This window comes from Canis lupus, chromosome 5 (genome assembly GCF_003254725.2).
Source record: "Canis lupus dingo isolate Sandy chromosome 5, ASM325472v2, whole genome shotgun sequence".
NCBI lineage: Eukaryota > Metazoa > Chordata > Mammalia > Carnivora > Canidae > Canis > Canis lupus.
The window spans coordinates 4260722-4283022 of NC_064247.1; the positions used below are offsets into that span (position 1 = coordinate 4260722).

The window sequence follows — 22301 nt, forward strand, 5'->3', positions numbered from 1 at the left end:
TCTTAAAATCATCTCTCTGTGGGAACTGAACACACAGCTATAGCAACTCTGAAGGCAAACCAGGACTACCAGTTGATTAGCTCCTGAAATTAGATCCTGGAAACCCATTCCTCCCCATTTTGTGTGGCTGACAGCATCATTTTGTCCTGGATTTTGAACAACCCCACCTAGTGCAGTTTGTAGCCATGCAGAAGACCCAGGAAGGATAGCAGATATTCATCACAAGTGCTTGCAAAACATTGCCGACTGAGCAATTTTTGTCCTCATTCGCTGTTCCAGACACACAGGATAGCTCCCAGGCTCTGACTGCAAACAGCTGACTCAGCACATCCTGAAAGAACACAAAGTCACCTCAAACGGTGTGTGCGTGTGCATCTGAAAGTATACATCGTTGCGTGTGCATGCGTCTAAGAGAGGACTTAGACGTTCCAACCGTTGAAAGCTTATTCCATCTGATCTGACCCTTTTAGGCACATGTTGGAGCTTTAGAGAGAAGTTAAGCAGGATGCAAATAAGATCATTCCCTTGAGTGTCAGGCAACGTGAAGCATGATGTTTGGGGACCAGTTCAGTTTGTTTGTATCTTTACTTCAACTGAAGCTCTTCCGTTTCCACGTGGCCCAGGGATGAAGTGTGGAGCCCCTCTGGGGCCTGCTGGAGCTATTTTCCCAGTTGCTAAGCAATATCAGTCCCACTTCTTGCCTGGTGAGCTCATGCCTGTGCTGTGGCAGTGACTGTGGGTGATCTGGGATTAGCTTTACAACAACCAGAAAAAATGGGGGGGGGGGTGTGCATGTGCAAACAGAACACATGAGCACTGACAAAGTGATGAAGGATGTCTCTGATGGGAGGCCGAGAGCCACGAGGAACAGTAAAAACAAGGAGTGCCATTCTCAGGATCTACTCTCTGCCAGGTATTAGGCTAGGCACATGAGTTCACTGAAAGAGGGAGGACACAAACAGGGGAGGCGGCCACACGAGAACAGATTCCTGCCATTCACTGTTGAATTTGCCTCACGTGGTGCCTGGCACATGCTAAGAGCTGAGAAATTATTATTCAAATAAATGAGTGAGTCACAGTATTTAAGAGCAGGAAAGAGCCACCATTGAATCCAATTCTGTCATCTACTATACGAGACAATCTTTTGGAGGAAATCCATATAAACACCCTCGGTCTATCCCTTGTACACATCTGACTCACATTTACAAGGCCCACACAGGAAAGTTGCAAATAGGGGAGGCTCTGGCCCTCTGCTCCCCACTGCAGAGGACCCAAACAACCCCTGGCAATCAAGAAGAGAAGGTGGGAACCATGCCTGATTGCAAAGATTTGCCCTGGCCCTTCATTCCCACTCTTACCACCCGCCGGCCCAAGCCCTGAGACCTCGGGTGTGGGCTGCTTCAGCAGGATCCTAGCCATTCCCCCTGCCTTCTTTCTCCTACTGTTTCTCTTCTAGACCATTCTGATAACACAGCAGCAATGGGCTCTCTTTCTGGCAACTAGTTCCTTCCCAAGAGCCTGCCCTGGTCTCTCCCAGGCCCTACAAGCAGCCGTCCTTCTCCTGCAGGCTCATCCCCACCAGCTGGGTTTATCCAATCTATTCTCTCACAGAGCACCAACTCTGTATTCTGCTCCTGCCAGACCAGGGCTCTGTGCATGCACCACACACATCTTAGCCAGACCCAACGTTGAGCCCTTTACAAACGCCCCCCACTCTTCTCTTTGTCAAACTGCAACCATTACTTCTGTAAGTCCACCTCCTCCAGGAAGCTATCCTCCTCCATTCTCTCCCAACCTGGTCATCTTATTTTCATCTGGATTTCCAGAGACATTTTTTTTTTAACTGTGGTAAAATAAATAACATAAAATTTATCATTTTTAACCACTTTTAAGTATACAGTTTAACAGCATTAATATATCCACGTTCCAGAATCCTTCCTAAAACTGAAACTCCATACCTATTAAATAATAATTCCCCATTTCTCCCTCTCCCCAGCCTCTGACAACTACCATTTCTGACTTATAAATTTGACTATTCTGGGTACTTCATATAGGTAGACTCATACGATATTTGTCATTTTGTGTCTGGCTCATTTCACTTACCATAATATCTTTAAAATTTGTTCATGTTGTATGACATTTCAGATTTTCATTGCTTTTTAAGGACAAATAATATTCCATTATATTTTGTTTATCTGTTCATCTGCCAATGGATATTTGGATTGTTTCCACATGTTTGTATTTTGGCTAATATAAACAGTGCTACTATAAACATTGGTGTACAAATATCTGTTTGAGTTCTTGTTTTCAATTCTTTTGAGTATATCCCTAGGAGTGAAGATGCTGGATCATTTAGTAATGCAATGTTTAATTTTTTGAGGATTTATCATGCTGCTTTCCAAAAAACTGAGCCATTTTACATTCTCATCAGCAAAGCACAGTGTGCCAATTTCTCTACATCCTTACTACACTTGTTATTATCTGTTTTTGTTCTGTTTTTGTAATAGCTATTCTAATAGATAGAAGTGTATGTCATGTGGTTTTAATTTGCAATTTCATATGCCTAGTGATGATGAGGTCTTTTCGTGTGCTTTTTGGTTATATCTTCCTTGGAAAAAAGCTATGCAAGCTTTAACTTTTTTTTTTTTATGATAGTCACACACAGAGAGAGGAGAGAGAGAGAGGCAGAGATACAGGCAGAGGGAGAAGCAGGCTCCATGCACTGGGAGCCCGACGTGGGATTCGATCCCGGATCTCCAGGATCGCGCCCTGGGCCAAAGGCAGGGGCTAAACCGCTGCGCCACCCAGGGATCCCGCTTTAACCATCTTTAAATTGGGTTGTTTTTGTTGTTGTTGAGTTACAGGCCAATTCATCTATTCTTTCTTTTGTTGCCTTTGCTTTTCATACCATACAAAAAAATCATTGCTAAATCTACTATCATGAAGCCTTATTACTACATATTCTTCTAAGAGCTTTATAATTTTAGCTCTTACACAATTTTTAAAATCCATTTTGAGTTAAATTTTTGCATATAACATTAGGTAAGGCTCTAATTTCATTCTTTTGCTGTGGATATGCAGTTTCCCCAATACCATTTGTTGAAAAGATCATCCTTTCCTCTTTGATCTTGGTGCTACTGTATAGAATCACTTGACCTTATACCCAAGAGTTTATATCTGGGATCTCTATTCTATTCTGTTGGTTTATAGGTCTGTCCTTATGGCGATACTGTATTACTCTGATTACTATAGCTTTGTAGTAAGTTTTGAAATCAGGTAGAGTGAGATCTTCAACTGTTTGTTTTCATGGTGTCTGTTTTTGGGTGTTTTGTTTTTGTGGGGTTTTGTTTTGCCATTTGTGCCCCCTTGAGATTATATATGAATTTTGGGAGGGATTTTTTTCCTATTTCTGCAAAAAAATTGATATTTTGATAGGAATTGCATTTAATATGTAGATCACTTTGGGTAGTACCTTGGAAGTTTTAAAAATATTTTCTTGAGGTTATTTATTATTTTTGTGTTTAAGTGTCTTCTTTAGCCAACTAAATGATAGATTTCTGATCATAATAACTGTGTCTTCTGTCTTTTCTCTCTCTCACTGTTTTTAGAAAAATAGTGAAGACACTAAGCTATAGACAGAAGGATGAATTATTATCTTTCTAATTAGATTTCTTTAATTGGGAGAACTAGGAGCTATTAACACTATCCCCACATTTTCTTCTAGCTTTGAATTTTTCTATTGAATGACTTGGAGCTGACCAAGAAAATAACAGGGGCCACCAATCCCTGTCATAAACGGAAGGCACACATTCCCTTCCTGGATCACCACTTAAAGCTGATACACTGACTGCAGGACACACTAGAGAAGCCAACAGCTCTTCCTTCCTGATATTTCCAGTTAGTGTTACTATTTAGGTATGACTATTCATAAGAAATCCCAACAGAGGACCACCTGGGTGGCTCAGTTGGTTAAGAGCCCCACTCTTGATTTTGGCTCAGATCATGATCTCAGGGTCATGAGATCTAACCCTGCATTGAGCTCTGCTCTGGGCACTGAGCTTGCTTAAGATTCTCTCTCCCTCTCCCTCTGCCCCTTCTACCACTTTCCAACCCCTGGCTCTCTCTTAAAAAAAAAAAAAGGAACCCAAACAGAAGGTGATTTTCAGACTGGGCAAGCCTCTGTTGATGTTAGAGTTGTCATGTTGTGGGGGTAATGTAATTTAATTAATACCATCCATTCAGAGCTTGCTATATGTCAAATATTAAGCAATTAGTATGTTTTACATGCATTAACTGAATGCTCAGGGACAATCAGGCCAAGGGTTTTGCAAGGAAAAAGCTTTGGCATCTAATTATCGAGTGGAAGACCCTAAGGAAAAAAGTTTAGGTAGAGAGAATCCAGTGCATTGTAGCATACAGTGAGTAAAATGCTACTTGTATACAAAATAGAGGTAATCACACATTAGAAGGGTATTTTCAGCTTGCATTTACTTTTGAGTTTGGGTTCTATCTGTAATAGGACCATAGTGCTGACCTCTGAAGAACCAACAATGAAGTCCTTCTAAACAGAGCCCTGCAGAATTGAAAATACACAACACAAGCAAAGGACAAAACTTGGTCTCAGCAAATTGGCCCACCAGAAAGGCCAGGCTTGGTTCCAAGAGTCAAGACAAGAAAATCTTCCTATACCATGGCTCACTCTATGAGCTGAGCCCTCCAGGACCAATGGAAATTTCTGGCCACTGGTAGGTAGTGTTGACAAGTAATTACTAAGCCTATATAGTCTGTGGTAACTGTTGGGTTGTCCACAAGAATCATGTGGTGCCAGATGTTGCTATTGCACTGAGCAATGTGTCAGATGTGTCAGGCACTAGGACTGTGCTGATTTGTTGCCACAGCAACTGACAACTGAGATTAAACAGTAGTTTCCCTTGAAATTAGTTGGCATCATATAGACCAAACAGTTGACTGGTTGAGTACATTTTTAGTTTTCCATGATGTTTTGGTTCTTGTATGACCCAGTGCTGAGATCCTAATCAAGCACGGATGAAGAACCTGGGCAGCGAGCTGTTGCAGCCTATAAAACCTGAGCTTCCTGAGACCTCTCTGTGTTTTCTAGCATATCTTCATTCAGTGAGTCACCTATTCCTCTCAGAATTCCCCACTCCTCATCAGCATTTCTCGATTAATACAGTCTGCCAGGCCTTTATGTATCCTCCCATCAGCCCTGAAAACACTATGCATTCCTTTAATTTTATCTGATCCCCATATAAATCAAGGCAGGTGGCCCACAGACAGATGCTCATCTGATCATAGACCAAACCCCAAAGTCCAACCAGTCAAGGGGCCGAATATAGCAAAGAGCCTCAGAGTGGATAGAAAATAAGTTTACTCAATCCAATTTCAATACTGCAAAGTAACTTGTATTCAATGCACTAGTAACATCGATCTCTAGTGTCATTTTCAATAACTGAGGCAAATATTTACATGCGTCAGGTCTTATTTGAACTGCTTATTTGTCTTTGTGGTATGTGTCATAATCCTTCAATGGCTTCTTCCTGCCAAGAATACAAAGTGCAAGCTACTTACATCAGCAGTCAAGGGCCTTCAAAGTACTCCCTGGCCTACACTCTCCAGTCTAGCTTGGCTCATTTCCTTACAGCATACCCGCGCATTTCTGCCTCTGTATCTTTGCTTATCATACTTTCTGCCACTGTAGTGGCCCCTATGCCTCACCATCACCAAGTTCCTGGCAACTGCCAAGTCCAGGATCAAGTTAAAGCAACTGAAAGGATTAGAAGTTAAAGTTCAAGAAATTTCCCAGAACCAAAGTTAAAGAATAGAAACTGAGAGAGGAAAGGTAAGAAGTTAGAAGATGAATCCAGACAAATCTATATCCAATTTCTAGTAGAGGGAAGATATAAAATCAAAAGGAGGAAGTAATTTAAAAAATCATACAAGAAATTTTCCCCAAACATGGGATCCCTGGGTGGCGCAGGGGTTTGGCACCTGCCTTTGGCCCAGGGCGCAATCCTGGAGACCCGGGATCGAATCCCACATCGGGCTCCCGGTGCATGGAGCCTGCTTCTCCCTCTGCCTGTGTCTCTGCCTCTCTCTCTCTCTGTGACTATCATAAATAAATTTAAAAAAAAAAAAAGAAATTTTCCCCAAACAAAAATGAGTTCCTAGATTGAAGGAGCCCACCAACTTATAGAAAAATAATATCCACATACAGAAATGTTACTATAAAATTTCAGAATAGGCAAATGAATGAGAAGATGCTAAAAGCTTCCAGAGAAAGAGAAAAAAAAAAAGAATCAGGAATCATAATTGCATTGGACTTTCCAAGAACAATAATAGAAACTAAAATACTGTAGAACAATGCCTTCAAAATAATGTGCAGAAAGCTTTTCCAAATAGAATGCAAAAGCCAGCCAAACTTTCAGGCCAGTGGGAGAGTAGAATAAAGACATTTTTAAAAATGTATCTCCCGTGTACTCTTTATCTCCCATGTACCCTTCTCAAGAAGCTACTGTTCCATCAAATAGAGTGGGGAAGGGGGAAAATAAAGCAAGAAAGAGGAAGATGCAGTATCAGAAAATAAGGAATTTAAATCAGAGGAGAGCATGAGAGTAAGATAGTGGAGGGAATCCCAGGGAAAGCTGCACAGCAGGCTTGCAGATGAACCTGTGCAGTCTGAGCAAGGTGGGGAAGGGCAGCCACTGAGGGGCCTGAAAGAGGGTTGGAGGTAGACCAATAATCTGCTTGATCCTTCTGACTCTGCTGAGAGGAGCTTTATGATTCTGTAAGAGTTTGAGGAAAAATTTTGTAAGATTCATAGAAAACAAAAAACCACTGTGGGAAAAAAGATGTATAAAACAAAGAAATGTAATTATATTTTGTGGCTCAATATTAATAATGTTTATATAACCATAACCATGTAAAAATGTAGTATTGGCCTAAGCAAAATTGTGACATAATTGTGGAATGTAGAAAGGGAAAAGTTGTGTATATTGCAAGGGCAGAGAACTAAACTATGCTAACTATGTGCACTAAGTATTGTGAGAGACCTAAAATTTTCATCTCCCATGTAGGAGGCCAATACATGATGTCTTAAGCAAAAGAAAGATCCAACAATAAAGAGCAAATTAGTTAGAAACATAAAAGTAAAGCACAATGGAAAAGCCAAGAGTTGCAAATGACATACACTCTCAGGGGTAGGACTTTGTTATATTCACATATTACTTGGATTAAAAAAATTAATAAGGCAAGAACAAGAGGGAAAAACAAATGGCATAGTAAGAATAGATCTTCATGCCATGAGGCCTTAGAAATAAAGAAGTAGAGAGACTTTAGCATTCATTAGTCAGTGAAGCTTCACATGAAAATGGAGCAGATATAGGTGTGATGGACCAGGTGGGCTTTGATATCAAGTGAACAGTGACCACAGCAAAGGCAATAAAGTCCCACATACTTGTGAGGGGGTCTAAGAAATACCTGCCTAGAAATGATGTGCCACTCAGTACAGGTGACCCAAAGCTTTTTCTACCTGGCCAGGGGACAGCATATATCATAAAATCAGAAAGGTAGCACATTAGAGTAGAGAAGCAAACACAGACAAAGTCCTCTGAATATGTCCATTATCTTCCACCTGGCAAAATGTGTTCACAACATCCCATTAAACCCCCAGTGAAGGGAGATTCTCAAGCTTTACAATCCCAGTGGCTACTGGAAATACTTTCAGCCACATTGAAGGTCATTGCCTATTAGCAGACTGTCCTTAATTTAAATTTAATTTAAATTTTTTTTGTAAAAAACTTTCATGGATTTACTCTGGCTAAAGTCTCCATCCAAAATCTCCCCTTAAGATTTCATGTTTGTCCCCTGCAAATTTACTTACAAAGGAGTTTTTCAAAGCAAGACCATAGACACCCAGTGTTGTTCACACCTCCACATTGTTCCTAAAGCCTAGAATTCCTTCTCTCTTGCCACTTTCATCTGGCTCACTGGGCCCATTATTAAGACTTCTCAGGCACTCTTTTCCTGGAAGAAGGCTTCCTGGGCCCCTTTCTGTATTGTGCTCCCCATCCAAGGTGGATAAGATGGTTTTCCTCTGTGCTTCCAGAATGTGTTGTGTACAGCTCTACTTTAAACTTAGTCCACTAAAACAGAATTATCCCATGGCCACCTGTCTCCTCCAGTGGATGGGAGGATCATCTGTCTATGTCACCTGTCTCCCCTACAGAACTGTAAATCTCTGAGGTATGTAGCCATATTTGATTATTCCTGGGTTTCTAAAGCACTGGCACCAAGTTGGACCAGTGTAGAAAGTGGCAGTCACAGGTGGTGGTAAGTTAAGACCCGAAGATTGAGTGTTGCTCCCTATTGAATAAGAGCAAACGTGGATACAAATGGTTTGGCAAGCAAAGGCCTGGCTAGATTTAAATCTTTATCTACCCTACCACTCATGTAGGTAGGGTAGATAAAGACCACTCATGCCCTTGTGCAGGGTATGAGCTACACAACTTCATGCAATGTCAGTGCTTGCCAGTTGTGTGACCTTGGTTACATACTCTCAGTGTCAGCTTTCTCTTCAGTTAAGTGCAGAGAACAGTAAACCTCAACTGGTTAGGTCGTTCGGATAATCTTATCCAATCTCACTCAAAACTAATCTTATCAGAAGTATTGCATGAAAAATACTTTGCTAAGTGCCTGGAACAGAGTAAGAGCTTCATAACTAGTAGAAGTTACCAGGATTATTGTTTATAACAAGAGAGCAGGAGCCATTGAGGGCTTTTAAGCAAAATAATGACATTTTTGTGCTTGACAAAGGTTGTTCCAGCAGCTGCATGGTGAATGGACTGAAGGGGAACAAGACAGAGGCAGAGAAAGGAGTTGGGAGCCTATTTCCAATGGCCTGATGAGAGATAATGGGCCCCAGTCAAAGTAGAGCAGACATGAGGGCTAGAGCGGCAGAAACATGCTTTCTGCACATCCTTTGGCGTTCTTTCCCCTGCTCTGCAGTCCTGCCTCCCTGCCGAGCCTCCCCCAGAAATCATCAGGAACCTGTGCAAAGAGCCCTGCTCTGAGGACTAATGCCAAAGCAATTAAGCATGTAACAATGCATTAAAATAGAAGGGCTGGTCGGAGAAGAGGAAAAACACTGTAACCCTCCTCAGGGGACCCAGAAGGCCCTAACATGCATCCATAATCCCCCGGAAACTTCTGCAATCCAAATGTCCAAATGAGAAGGTTTAAATGAGAATGAAACCCCATACAATGCACACGTGCTCACAGACACACGTATATGTTTTTGAGATAGGTGCCAGACTAAGGGAGCCCAGGCCAGCTGAGGAATGCTTTCCAGACCCCTGGTACCAGAACTCTCATCCACTGGAGTGCAGGCAGGGAGTGGGATGTGGAGAAGCAGAGGAGGGGCCCTATGCCTGACGGCCTCTCTCTAGATACTGAGCTCACGGGTTCATTCCAGATTGGAAACACATGCGCTATCAGGCAAGGCAGGAACCAGAAATCAACAATGTATAAAAATATTTCCTTCCACAGACACTTTTCCCTCCACGCTCTTGCCCCTCCTCCCAAATCTCCCTTCACTTCTTTATTGGCAATGGGGCTTGCTAGGGAGGGACAGGCTCTGGTGCCCCATAAATAATAATATGAGTGGAGGCTTTACATATGGTTTGTGTCTCTATTTCTGAGTCATTCTGAATGCACCTGAAATTGTAACAGCCAAGGGAGAGATTTCCAATGGCACATAAAGCCTGCTTTGAGAAATGTGTAAAGAAGGCTTCTCTTTCTTCTTATTTCAGTGTTTTGTTTTTTCTACTAGTGCCATATGGTGGTGGCACCATCTCAACACTTACAGTCAGAACTTGGAGGGAAATCCACCTCCAAAAGCATGTACCAGAGCAGAAAGTATCTTTTGAGCAAGGGCTCTTCAACCCAGAGCCCACAGATGGTGTCAAGGGAGGCATGAGCATCCTCACTCTCTAAAATGTGGCCTCGTGATGGTTTGCATCTGTGTGCACACATGGATTTCTCTAGGGAGAAAGTCCACATATTGTTGTCAAATTCTCAACAGAATCCATCACCAAGAATGTTTAGAATTACTAACTTAGCTGTTAACCAGCCCAGTGACCCCCATTCTCATCTGAGGTTTGAATCCCCTACTTATTGTTTCATTCATGCACTAATCCAATTTATGCTTGAACACCTCCAGTGATGAAAACCTGACATAATTGCCTAATAATTGAGAACACAGGCATTGGAGCTGGTCCTCCAAAGCAGGTATTCAAAGCCTGGCGCTGCCACTTTAACTGTGACTTCGTGCTGGGTGGTTAGCCTAGCTTATCCTCATGTTCACCATCTATACGTATGGATTATAAGATCTCTTAGGTATTTTGAGATTAAATGAGGTAATGTATGCACAACTTTGAGCGCGGCACATGGGAACGTCATAAGCGTGCAACTAGTGTCACTGCTATTGCTGTCATCCTCAACTTTATCATCATTATTATAGAGACAACTCATTACTCCTCTGGGAATAAAATGATAATCTTTTCCGTTTCTCTTCCTTAACAAAATTCTTCCTTATGTGCAAGCAAAATAGTCTTCCCTGCAGCTTCGGGTGATTGATCTTCCTTGACACTTGATCATGCAGAACATGAGAAAGAGCTCAAATGCAGTCTGGCCCATCACTCAATAGTAGCATTCCAGGAAAGCTTGCATTCTAAAATAACGCATTATAATAATAATCATTCAATGAGAAAGAGAATATTAAAGCTAGAGATCTTAAGACTCAAGATAACAAAGTAGAATGCTTTGTTTTGTGAAGATATTTTGAAATAAAGGTTCTTTATAGCTTTACATGGAGAGTTTTAAAACTCAAACATCATGGAGCAAATCTAGTGCCTGGCTGAACTTACCCTGTATGCAAAATATGTTTCCCTGGTTTTCCTGTCATTACCAGCACTATAATCAATACAGAATTTCTTAGAGATTCTTCTAAGCCCTTATCTCCTACAGGTATATGATAGACAAAGTATCTCATCAGCATGTTACACTCACAGCTTAGGTCCACCTAGAGCAGAGCTAGTTCCTGATCCCGAAGCAGTGGTATTCCTGATTCTACAATCTCCATGACAGCCAGGATAATGGCAGAAATAACTGTTCTCCTTTGAGTTCCCAGCATCCACCACAGTGTCTGGCTCCTCTTAGAAACTTAAAACATATTGCTGAATGACTAAATAGTAAATAAATGAATGAGTGAGAGAATGAATGAACAACGAATCAATTTATAAGCTAAGTAGCTTGCGCAAAGTAAATTACGTTCCTTCACCAATCCACTATGTCGTATCCAATTTGCATCATAAAAATTCATGTTTTCATAGCTTTTATAATTAAAGTGCAATTAAGACAGATTTTATGTTTTCTCACTCCTGAAATGACTTCTTTTCTTAGATAAATACCCACAGATCTTTAAATCATTCCTTATGTTGTATGCTTTTATATCCTTTCAGCCATCCTCATTCTTCTTTTCAGACATTGAAGACTGATTATTCCTCCACCCTAGAGATGTCGGTATCCTTAACTTGGGTCTTTCCCAGCTATCTAGTGTTTACCCGATGCCCTTCGACCTGGGGAGCAACAGCAGCTTCTGAGTTTGAGGCTTCATTACAATCCCTTGGGAGTTGGAAATGTAAAGGAAAATAGACATTTAAGGTCACTGAGCTCAGTTCTTCTTTACATTTAAAGGATCTTTAAGAGTAGGTATACATGGCTGTGTAGTAGCAGAAATGAAACTTTTCCATGTAACCAAATCATGATTCAGAAGAAAAATTTTGATTCTTTAATCATGGTGGGTGCTTAAGATAATAAGACCAGAGCAAACTTGCCACCCTCTTTCTGGGCGGGTAACTGGTGAAGTCCTAGAAACCAGTCTCTTAACATTCTCTTACAGTACCTACCATGTTCTAGGTACTACACCAGGCCAAAAGAGCCCTGCTGTCAATGAGATAATGAGAAACAAATATTGAGACAATCAGAAAACAGTAGAGTGGCACAAATAAACAACAGGAAAAAGATTGCATGAATAAAATCTATTTAAAACTTCAGTCTCAATGGCAAGCAGACATTAAAACTAAAACTTCAGTGAGATGCCCTCCTTTTTAGTAGTTAAAACTACAAGGACTTATAAAGAAAAAGAAGTCCCAAAGCCAATGAGCGTGCAGAGTCAGGTATTCCCCGTACAGTGCTGAAAGAAGGAAAAGTGGATCAGTGGAGCCTTTCCGAGAGCAATTTGGCAATTATTTGCAAAAACTTTAAGGTGCACATCTTAAGGTACACATGGGACTCTCATTTGTAGAAAATATATCCTCAGGAAATTATCAGGGGCATACACAAAAGATACATGTGTAAAAATATTCATTGTATCATAATTCATAATAAAAAGTAGGAAACCTAAATATCTAATGTTGGGGAATTTTTTAAACTGTAATATATCTATCTGATTGAATACTATGCCTAGGATACTTCTGTCAAAAATGAATTTTAACCAGGAAAATGTTTGCAGTTTATTGATAAGAGGAAAAACAGAAGGAAAAAACTGCAAAGCGGACCACACTCAAACAGTATACAAAACTTCTGAACTAGTTAACTCCTAGTTTCTTTTCTTCTTTTCTTTTTTAAAAGATTTTTATTTATTTATGAGAGAGAGAGAGAGAGAGAGAGGCAGAGACACAGGCAGAGGGAGAAGCAGGCTCCATGCAGGGAGCCCGATGCGGGGCTCGATCCCGGGACTCCAGGATCACGCTCTGGGCCGAAGGCAGGAGCTAAACCACTGAGCCACCCAGGGATCCCCCCTAGTTTCTTTTAGATCTTAACTCATTCATCTTGATCTCCGGAGCAAGTCTGTTCTCTTTGTCTTATGTTTCACAGCTCCATTTGCCCCTCCTTCTTCATAGTGTCACCTACATAAGTCAAGCTCCATCTAGCACTGATTTGTGTGACTCTTTGGTTAAGGTCTGACTGTCCAATTAGACTGCAGCTGAATGAGAGTAGAGCCTGTGCCTGGCACATAGGAAAGTGCTTGATATATTTTTGAAAGAATGATGTACAATACCATTATTGTATACAAACCTGTATGTACATATACACATAGAAAGGGGACTAGAATAGTATTTCCACTATTCATATTTTGATAATAGAATTTCTAAGATGGTGGGATTGGAAGAATTTTCTTCCAAGTCTGCCAACTTAAGTATGTACTTCAGCCATTAAAAAAAAACAAAAACAAAAACAAAAAAAAAAAACGTTATGGGAAAAATAAGTCTGAGAAATTAATGTGGTGAGTGGCATCTGTCTACAGATGATATTCCTTGAGCACTGAGACATAGCTGCATCACTGGACATAGGCAAGCAGGAGTGGGGCAAGGAGCAGGGATTGTCTTGATAGCATCTATCAGGGAAGAGACTGTGGAGGAGAAACAAGGGAACTCCTATAGCTGAGAGAGACAGAGAAGACAAAGGTCAGGGGATCGAGGGGCAGGAGCAGACAACATATGCTGCCATTTCTGGTTGCTAAGGGAAAGGAATTAGGCCAGAAATGGTAGAGAAGTGTGATTGGAGAGGTAGATAATGGAAAGACACATATATCAGTTTGGGGCCTGTATCAAAGAAGAAGTCATGGGGTAAGGAACACGTACTTGGTTTAGGTTTAAAGAGATCAGTCTGATGACTCTGCGGAGAGTGAACAGGAGAGAGAGAGAGAGAGATCTAGAAAGGCAGTGTCAGTGTTAAGGCTGTTTCTCTCATATGGGCAGATGAGATGAGGATCTAAAATAAAGATGTGGCTATACGGATGAACTAGAAAGGAATATTTAAGAACTACTGAGAAAAGAAAAACAAGAAAGATTGATAACTGAATCAGAGGAAGAAAGCATGAAAGGCAGCATCAGACTTCTGTCTGAGTGACTATCTGGCTATGCCAACAAATGAGGGTTCTAGGTATATTTCAGAAGAGGAAGAGGGCATTCATTTTGAATATGCTGAATGTGAAACTTAGAAGAAAAGTTTGGGCTGGAAATTCAGACTTGAGGGTCTTCTACATATAAGTGATGATTAAAACTTTGCCAGTGGGTAAAATCACCCCAGAGAGTATTAGGGTAAGAAGGGAAGCTGGTCAAGCATGAGAACCTACAAAAAACCAATAGTCGGGGGGAGGCAGAAGAAAAGGAACTCTGAAGGAAAGAGAAGGCGTGTTCAGATATATGGAGCAAAAGCCAAGGAAGTAGGGATTTTGGAAAAGAAAGTAATAGAAATGAGCCAACGCAGCAGAGTTCTAGTAAAATCAGTGCTGGACAAAGTATTTCCTGCAGGGTTGCAATTGGGAAGGCAAAGAGCGACCAGAGTGAGAGCAATTCCAGTAGAATGTACATAGAAGTCAGGCTTTGGGGTTTAAAGGACAAATGGATCGTGCAGAGTGAGAATCTGTGAATGCATACAACTTTTCCAAAATTTAATGAAAAGGGAAGAAGGAAAAGATGAGAATGAACAATGCCTGGGATTTCAGGACACAGAACTGCAAACTGTACTGGGCAAGCCATTGCAGGGAAGCCTAGAACTAAAGACTTTAATGCCTCAAACTAGGGCAAAGAGCTTAGTATGTATTGTTCCCTATTTTACTCTCATACCTGCCCCATGAGGAGGACACCATTGTTACTATTATTGTACAAATGAGACTAAGGTTTTGAAAGGTTGAGAATCTCATGCAAAGCCTCACACACTGAGGAAATAATCAGTGAATAGAAACTACTCCTCAGAGATATTTGTTCAAAGGAAGAAAACAGGGACAATGACATACAAAGAAGACAATGTAATGAGCAAGTTTTCCAAGATGAGGACACCTACGCATGCTTACAGGTAAAGAAAAGGGGCAGCAGGAGAGAAACAGGTGACTCGCTGGAGAAGGTTCTGCTAGATGGAGACACCCTACATATACCTTGAAAGCATGAGATGAAGAGTGATGTGGGGGGACTGAGGTGGCTCAGTTGGTTAAGTATCCAACTCTTGATTTCAGCTCAGGTCATGATCTCAGGGTTGTGAGATGGGCTCTGTGTTGGGCTCTGTGCTCAGTGGGGAGTCTGCTTGAGATTCTCTCCTTCTCCTCCCCTCACTCTGTGCACTCTCTCTCTTTTTCTCTCTCTCAAATAAATAAATAAATAAATAAATAAATAAATAAATAAAATTTTTGAAAAGGGGAGGAAGAAAGATTTGCTGGGAACTGGGCTGGGAGAGGACAGAATGAAGTGGGGAATGGGCCTCAAGACAAAGCTGGGGAAGGGGGGAGTGTTGAAAATAAAAGAATCTCTTTCTCCAGTAATGAATGAAGTCCCAAAGGAGTTGAGAGCGCAAGGGGCAAGGACACAATCCATGCATTAGCCTGTGGTGAACAAGGAGTGTTTCATCTCTATGTCTCTGTAAATAGGAAGAAACACGGAGTATAGTTTTAAGCCCGTGCAAAAGGATAATGTAGTTCCTGAAACACGCTAGCTAGAGCTTTCATGACTATATAAGAGAGTTCAGTCAGGGCAGGAAATATTCAAGTGGCAATCAGGCACTAAAGGAAGACAATGAATAGCGTGCTATTCAGTTCTATGAGTCCCAGTGGGAAGTGTCTAACTTACCTATTCTCAAAGCTTTTCTGACCCAGATCCTTCTCTACTTCAAGTTTCCTGAATTATTCCATATTTGTCATGGTTTTCTCAACACTTACCATCCTACTCCCTTTGACCACAGCCCTCTGTTTGTCGATGGCGATTTTTCAGGTAGAATTGATATGATTTTTTTATGTGAGTATGACCAGCACCATGAATAATAATGTACCATTTCCCCTACTCTGGACACTAACTAATCCTGCTTATAATGCAACCTAAAAATCCACCCTTTATTTTATTTATTATTTCACAATGTCACCTTTAAGTGCAGCCAACCAAAGTACAAGCCTTTTTCAGACCAGCTCTTTACCACCTTGTCTTTATATAATTTTTTTTGTTAACCTCAAGTCAGGACTTGACATTTTACCCAGTTGAATTTCATCTTATTGATTTTGGCCCATAACTCAAATCTTTTGATATTATTTTGAAATGCCTCCCAGTTCTGGCCATGTCATATTCAACATTTTTATCAGCTGATTATAGGAAGACATAAAAGATATACATATCAAGCTTGTGGGTAACACAGGAAGTCCTACATCCCCGGAGGCCTCCCTTTGGAATGGCTCTAAAGCATTAATCAGCACATAAAAGAGCAAGAGAATGCCTCCCTTACTAAAACACAATACAAAACTTGCCAAGCTTTTTAGAGGAAAGCTCCAGAAATGTGTCTGGCTAAAGGCACACACTTCCCTAACTCTTCAGTTCAGAGCACTAAGGGTCAGACAGACCCACACTGGGGTCCCAGCTGTGGGATAGTTACTGTTTTACCAAGCCTCAATTTTCTTACTTAAAAATGGAAGTCATAAAAGCAAGCACCTAATAATTTATGGTTGTGGCTACCTAATAACCATTGCCTATCCAAGACATTCTCATATCCACACATCCAGAATACACAGCGATTCGCTCAATCTAGAGAGACCCTTTCCCGCGCATAGGGAGACACCTTCACCTGTGATGGATCTAAAGTCTAATAGTGCTTCTTCGATACAGTGATCAAAATATAACTGTAAGCATTAGCCTACTCGTGGTAACAGGAAGTTCCTTTCTTGTGTACTCCTTGGCTGATGTTCAACCATGTAATGGTGTTCAACTATTGTAAATTCATTTGCTGGTAGTTTTATGTATTCATTAAATAGTTTTTCTCTTTCTTTTTTTTTTTTTTTTTTGTTTATAAGGGCTCCCCTCTTATCAGGATCAGGAACAGGCAAAACTAGTAGTAGTTAGAGGGTGGGCTCTTGCCAGACTACCTTGGTTCAAATCACAGCTCTGACACTTACTAGCTGGGTGACCTTGCAGGGATCATGTTTTCTGTGTCTGGATTTCTTCATTTGTAAACTGTGGCTACTAATAATTGGCTTGTCATGATGTTTGTGCGTAGACATATATAAAGATCTTGAAGTAGTGACTGGCACATTTATTTCTTGACATACATCTCTACTTAAGTCTATTCTCTTTACCTAAAACCTGAACCTTCCTCCTTTCTTCTAATCTGTGTTTCCACTTTCCAGCCAGCTCCAGAAGTCAGCATCAAGAAGTCTCCCTTTCTTAATTCCCTCCTCCCAGGTCATTCCTTTATCATCTTCAACCTCCCATATAAATCTAAGGGTCATTACCATATTTAACCTATTTACCAGCACCGTGAATAAAAATGACCATTGATTATAAAATAAATCATCTAATTTAAGTACTTTTTCAAAGAGAAAAATAAAGGACTTGCTACCACAATAAATATATGTACTGTTTGTCTACATCCAATTTTCAAAGCCTAAGTGTAAACATATGTTTTAAAGTACTATAGTTAATAATACTGTATTATGTATTTGAAAGTTGCTAAGAGAGTATATATTAAAAGTTCTCATCACAAGAAAAGAACTGTAACAATGTGTGGTGATGAATGTTAACTACACTTACTGTGGTGGTCATTTCACAGTATTTACAAATAGCAAACCATTATGTTGTACACCTGAAACTAAATATAATGTGCATTAATTATATCCCAATATTAAATAATTAATATTAAATATTAATGTGTTAGACTCACATATATGACAAGTGAGAAGTGATGGAGATAACAGAACTCTCTCACATAAGCACAGCTGGCCATGTTGCAAAGACCTTGGTTGCTAGTAATCATAAAGGAGAATCAGGCAAATGCAGGGATGATTTATAATCCATTGTTTCTTGGAAAATACAAATTTAAAAGTGCTTGCTCATATTATAACATTATAGCTCTCTTTTAAGTGATAGTAAATCTTTTTTGAGTTTTTTATTGTGATAAAATAAACAACATAAGTTTTGCCAATTTCACCATTTCCAAATGTACAATTTAGTGTCATTGGTCCATTCACACCATCACTGCTATCCATTTCCAGGACTTCATCATCTCAAACAATAACTACTATTCTCCACTTGGTCTCTATGAATTTGCCCATTCTAGATACTCATATAAGTGAAATCATAATATCTGTCCTAATAGCTATGGGTTTCTCATACATATTCTTCATCTTGAGAAATTATTTTTTTATATTTCAATTTTATTGAATATTTTTTATTATGAAAGGGTATTGAATATTAACAGATTTTTTTTACATCAATTGAGGTGATTGTTTCTTTTTTTTTCATCCTATTTGTGTGTGTTTCATCCTCACCTTGCCACATTGTATAATCTTTTTCCTGTGCTGCTGAATTGGTTTGCTAATATTTTGTTGAGGATTCTTACAAAAATAGTCATGAGAGATATTGGTCCATTATTATTTTCTTTTATTGTATGCCCTTTGTCTGGCTTTGATATCAGGGTAATGCTGTTCTCATAGAATGATTCAGGAAGTGAATCACATCAGGAAGGGGAATCTTCCCCTTCAGTTTTTGGAAGAGCTTGAGAAGGATTGGTGGTGATTCTTCTTTAAACGTTTGGTGGAATTGGGACACTTGGGTGGCTCAGCAGTTGATCATCTGCCTTTGGCTCAGGTTGTGATCCCAGGGTCCTGGGATTGAGTCCTGCATCAGGCTTCCTGCAGGGAGCCTGCTTCTCCCTCTGCCTGTGGCTCTCCTCCTCTCTCTCTCTCTCTCTCTCTCTCTCTCTCTCTCATGAATAAACAAATAAAATCTTAAAAATAAAAATAAAAAATAAAATGTTTGGTGGAATTAACCAGTGCAGCCATCTGGTCCTGGGCTTTTCTCTGTTATGGGTTTTGATTACTAATTCAATCCTCTTGGTTAGCAGTATTCTTAGTAAATTTTATTTTGTATTTCTTCATGAATCAATTTTGGTAGATTGTGTGTTTCTAGGAATTTGTCCCTTTCATCTAGATTAATTTGTTGGTGTACATGCTCAGTATTCTCTCATAATCTTTCTTATTTCTGTAAAATTAATGGTAATATTCCCAGATGTTCATTTCTTACCTCAGTAACTAAAGTCTTCTCTCTTTTTTCCTTAGTCAATGTAGCTAAAGGTTTGTTGATTTTGTTGATCTTGAAAAAATCTTATTGACCTTTGTTCATCTTGAAAAGAAGGCTTGGTTTCATTAAATTTCTCTACTTTTTTACTAGTCCTATGTTATTTATCTTCATTCTAATAATCAAAAGATACTTTGTATTATTTAAGCTTTTTCAATTAATTAAGACTTATTTTTCTACCTAACATATTATCTGTCCTGGAGAATGTTCCATGTATACTTGAGAAGAAATGAGTAATCTACTATTATTGGGTGATGTGTGCTATAGATGTTTGTAAGGTCTAATTGGTTTATAGTGCTGTTCAATCCCTTTATTTTTTATTGATCTGTATAGTTGTTCTTTTCATTATTAAAAGTGGGATATTGATGTCTCCAACTATTATTGTAGAACTATCTTTTCCTCCTTTCAATTCTGTCATTGTTTGCTTCATTTATTTTTGGGCTCTGATGTTTGGTGCATATGTGTTTATAACGGCTAGATTATCTTGATAAACTAATGCTTTTATTAATATCCAATGCCCTTTTTAACCACCTGTAATAGTGTTTTTTTGTTTTTTTGTTTTTTTTTTTTTTTTTTTTTTTTTTTTTTTTAGTGTTTTATTTAAAATCTGTTTGGTCTAGGGATGCCTGAATGGCTCAGCAGTTTGGTGCCTGCCCTCAGCCCAGGGCGTGATCCTGGAGACCCAGGATTGAGTCCCCATATCAGGCTCCTCTCATGGAGCCTGCTTCTTCCTCTGCCTGTGTCTCTGCCTCTCTCTCTCTCTCTCTCTCTCTCTCTCTCTCTCTGTATGTGTCTCTCATGAGTAAATAAATAAAATCTTCAAAAAAATAAAAAAAAATCTCTTTGGTCTAATATTGGTATAAGCACACGAGCTCCTTGTTAGCAAGGCTCCTTTTCCCCCCGTTCTTTTACTTTCAATGTATTTGTATCTTTAGATCTAAAATGAATCTCTTGGAGACAACATATATTTAGATTAATTTTTTAATCAATTGTGCTGATCTATGTCATTATGTGGGGGGTGGGGTAATCTTGATAAAGTAATTACTGATAAGGAAGGTCTTACTCCTGATATTTTGCCATTTGTTCTCAGTTTCTCATTTGCTCCATCACTGCTTTCTATTGTGTTTAGTTGATTTTTTTTGTAGTGACACATTTTGATTCCTTTCTCATTTCCTTTTGTGAATATTCTGTAGGTATTTTCCTTGTGGTTACTATGGAGATTACGTACAATATCTTAAAGTTGTAACAATCTAATTTGGATTGATACCAACTTAATTTTAATCACTCTATATCTTTAATCCTATATAGCTAGCTCTGCTCCTCACTTTGTTATTAACATTACAGATTACATCTTTAAACATTGCCCAATAACATAAATTTATAATTCCTTTTTATATACTTGTCTTTCAAATGTTGTAGAAAATGAAAAGGATTTATAAACCAAAATTATAAAACTGACTTTTATGCTTGTCTATGCATTTAAATTTACAGGAGATTTTTATTTCTTTATACAGCTTCATTGTGATCTAGCATCCTTTTATTTCAACTTGAAGAACTCCCGTTAGCATTTCTTGTAGGGCAGGTCCAGTTATAATAAACTCCCTCAGCTTTTGTTTATCTAGGAATGTCTTAATTTACCTTTCATTTTTGGAGGATAGTTTTGCAAGATACAGAATTCTTGACTGACAGTATTTTTTTCGTTCAACACTTTAAATAAATCATCCCACTGTCTTCTGGCCTCCAAAGTTTCTGATGAGAATTTGGTTAATAATGTCACTGAGAATACCTTGCACATGATGACTTGTTTATCTCCTACTGCTTCCAAGATACTCCTTTGTCTTGTAATTTCAACAAGTTGATTATAATGTGTCTCAATGTAGATCTCTGAGTTTATCCCACTTGGAGTTAATTGAACTTGGATTTGTAGACTGACGTTTTTGGCCAAATTTGAGAAGTTTTCAGCCATTAATTCTTCAAATAATCTTTTTCTCCTTTCTCTCTTTTCTCCATCTGGAACTCCTTTAACACATTTGTTGGTCTGCTTGGTGGTATCCACAATCCCTTAGGCTATATTCATCTTTCTTTCTTTCTTTCTTTCTTTCTTTCTTTCTTTCTTTCTTTCTTTCTTTCATTTATGCTAACAATAATTTTAACCATCCTATCTTCTTCATTGTTTCTTTTCAATCTACTGTTGAAACCCCGTGTGTGTGTGTGTGTGTGTGTGTGTATGTGTGTGTGTGTGTGTGTGTGTGTGTAATCCCAGCTATGGTGTGTGTAATCTAGTTCCAGAATTTCTGTTTGGTTCCCTTATATAATTTTTAGATCTATTTTTTAATATTCTTACTGTGTTTTTTACATTACTTTCTGATTTCCTTAATGTTTGTTCATGTTTCAGCTCTTTGGCTCTTTGAGTATATATGATAGCCAATCTTTTTATCATGGGTATGTATTTGTTTTTTCAGTTCACTGTAAGCTACTTAAAAGTGACTATATTATATATCCATACTTAATAGAATTCTACATCACATAATAGGACAAAACTAGCTCCCCAACATTTGTTGTACTTAATCTGTGATAGTGAACAAAGTATTTTCTAAATGGTACATACATGTTCATCTTTCTCATTTAGTGTTTCCTCTGTGCCAAGATTTGAGATCACCAAACCCAAACTAACCAAAACTCACATTTGTTTTTGACCCCATCCCAACATTGTTTTGGCACTACCACTGACGATTTCAAGCTGCCCTGCTCTGGGCTTATTTCTGCATTCCATTTTGACTAGCTGGAAAGACAGATTAGGAAAAAATCAGTTCAATTAACAAGATCATTTACTCTAGGACACTCAAACTTCCTCCATTTCCTAGTAGTCCAGCTTCCAAGCACGGTAAATTCAGCTTAGGGGAAGAAAGTAACACCATCAATGCAGCCATCCCTGAAACACTTGTAATTCTTAATTTATAGCTCTTTATATGTGTGCATTTGTGCATACTTACCTATGTATTTTTAAACAATAACTCATGATTGATTTGGCCAATTCTAGTGATAGGAAAGGAAATGGTTAGCCCCCCCCCCCCCCATCCCTATGTATGTTTGTAACCAACTGAAAAAGGAAAA

At 39.2% G+C, this 22301-nt stretch overlaps 1 long non-coding RNA gene across 1 annotated transcript in view; it reads right to left on the minus strand.

The window, feature by feature from the left end:
• The window catches only part of LOC118354776 (uncharacterized), a 120530-nt gene that overhangs the window by 43388 nt on the left and 54841 nt on the right, over nucleotides 1–22301 (minus strand). The window lies entirely within an intron of this gene.